Below are 2,539 nucleotides of genomic sequence, written 5' to 3'. Positions count from 1 at the left end.
AAAAAAAAAAAAAGAGTCAATGAGCCTGGCCTGGCAGTACATACCTTTAATCCCAGCATTCAGGAGGCAGAAGCAGGTAGATCTCTGTGAGTTCGAGGCCATCTTGGTCTATAGAGTGAGTTCCAGGGCAGCCTAGGCTACATAGTGAAAACCTGTCTCAAGTAACAACAAATAAGTAAGCAAAAGATAGTTACTGAGCATCCTCCAGACGCACAGTCCTCTGGGGTGGAGGCAGGGTTTGACACTAGCCCAGATTGCGGTGGGCAATCAGCAGTCAGTGGAGTCCACCAGCTACCATGCTCAACTGTCAAACCATGCGAGGGTTTACTCTTTCAGATCCTATTTATTTATTGGTGGCAGTCACACGTGTGCCATGACACACATGTGGGGGTCACAAGACAACTTCTGGATCCTGAGGTCAAACTCAGATGAGCAGGCTTGGTGGTAAGCACCTTTTTCTACCCAGCCCTCTTGTAGCCCAAAGGTCTGGTTTGACTTCTTTTTGTGATGCTGGGCATAGGAAGTAGGGTCTCCGGCCCCTACCAGTTTTTATGCTATTATTATGAGGAATGCCTGCAATAGAACTCTACCTCCTGCTGTGCATTTCGGGCTAGCCTGGAACCTGCCATCCTCCTGCATCCTCATCCCAGCTGGGACCACAGCTACTCCACCATGTGTGTCTGAGAAGTCAGACTCTGCGGATCAGGCTTGGAAGCAGTAGTCCTTGCCATCTCCTTGTCCCCACAACTATTCCTTTTCAAGAGGTGTTCCCAGAAGCCCCTACACCAGATTTATCCAAGCTGGAATGCCTGTGCTATGCCGTCGCATCCAAACCCTGTCCAAATCTCTCCACCAGCAAAGGCACACACGGTAGACTCCCAATGCTTGCTTCAAGGGCAGAATGGATGTTGTGCTGGAAGAGAGGGCTTCTGTTTTCAGATTTTCCTGCTTTGAGGGCAGGGTCTGCCCAGCTACACCCCTTCCCCTAGCCTAGAAGGGTGTGTATAGTTTTCCCACCGTAATTACGGTGATTAGCACCAAGACTTGAGGGAGGGGGATGGGAAGGGGGGGGAAGGAGGACTTTGGCCCGGGCTGACCTGCTTCTCCGCAGCCATCCTGATTGGTCCATGTCTATCATGTGATGTGCACCATGGACTTGTTGCTGGGCATCCCAGCGTTGCCATGACAACGGCTGTCACTGTGCTGCCGAGTGCCAGGGTAGAGCTGTGGATGCAAGGAGGGGGTCTCAGGACACGGTGGGTGGTGATGAGGAGGGACAGCGGCCACAGGCAAGCGCTGCCACCTTCCCCTGTTCCCCGCAGGCTTGTCCTCCAACCCAGGCATCCCAAGTCCCCACCCCCACCCCAACACAAGGTCCAAGTCCCCACCCCCACCCCAACACAAGACCCTGCCGGCCAGCACGTGGGTGGCAATTACAAGGTCAGGCTTGAGCAGGGACCAGGACAGGCAAGGGAGACAGAACATACACCCGTAAACAGGCCAGTGCGGGTGGGCACACAATTGCAGGCGATCGCTCTAGACTCACAATCTACGATCAGAAGAGGATGGGGGATTGCAAGATGGCGCAGTGGGTGAAGTAGCTTGCCGCCAAGTCCACAGAAGAGAGTTTGAGCCCAGGATCTTCACTCTCAGATACTGTGCTCTGGCCTCTGCACTGTTCTGCATCCACACTCTCACAGTAAATAAATCGAATACATACGGAAAGAAGCAAAGACAATCCCGGAACCCCAGGGGTCCTCCCTTTAATGAGTCACTGGTTGAACATTTTTAAAATCACATTTATTTATCTTATTCATATTCGGGGTGTGCATGAGACACGACGCGCCTGTGGAGGTCACAGAGCAGGTCTTCATGTGTGTGGTTCTCCCCTCCCATGCTGTGGGTCCCTGGGATCGAACTCAGGCAGTTGGGACCCTGAGCCATCTTCCTGACCCAGAGGAGACACATTTTTTAAAAATATTTATTTATTTATTTATTATGTATACAATATTCTGTCTGTGTGTATGCCTGCAGACCAGAAGAGGGCACCAGACCCCATTACAGATGGTTGTGAGCCACCATGTGGTTGGTGGGAATTGAACTCAGGACCTTTGGAAGAGCAGGCAATGCTCTTAACCTCTGAGCCACCTCTCCAGCCCGAGGAGACACATTTTTATATTTGCACAGGCTACGGCTGCTTCCTGTGGAGTCAACAAAGAACATTCTCATGAAATTTAATGTTGGTCTCCTTTTACCCAGTACACAATCCATAATCAAATGTCACCCTCTGTCCCCAACAGTCCTTTGTTCTCTAATCTGGGGTCCAATCCAGTTTTGCATTGCAATCCTGCTCCTGCCTGAACTGTCTTCAGCAATAAAGGTGTGTTCTGCAGATGTTCACTACACGTGGTAGTCCTGTGTGGACCTGGCTGACCTTGAATCCCCTCCATCCTCCTGAGGACAATGAGGACCATGTACCACCACACCTGGACAACGAGAACCATGTACCGCCACACCTGGACAACGAGAACCATGTACC

Source organism: Microtus ochrogaster, chromosome 22 (assembly GCF_000317375.1).
Source record: "Microtus ochrogaster isolate Prairie Vole_2 chromosome 22, MicOch1.0, whole genome shotgun sequence".
NCBI classification, from domain to species: domain Eukaryota; kingdom Metazoa; phylum Chordata; class Mammalia; order Rodentia; family Cricetidae; genus Microtus; species Microtus ochrogaster.
Note: the sequence above shows the minus strand (reverse complement) of the source record.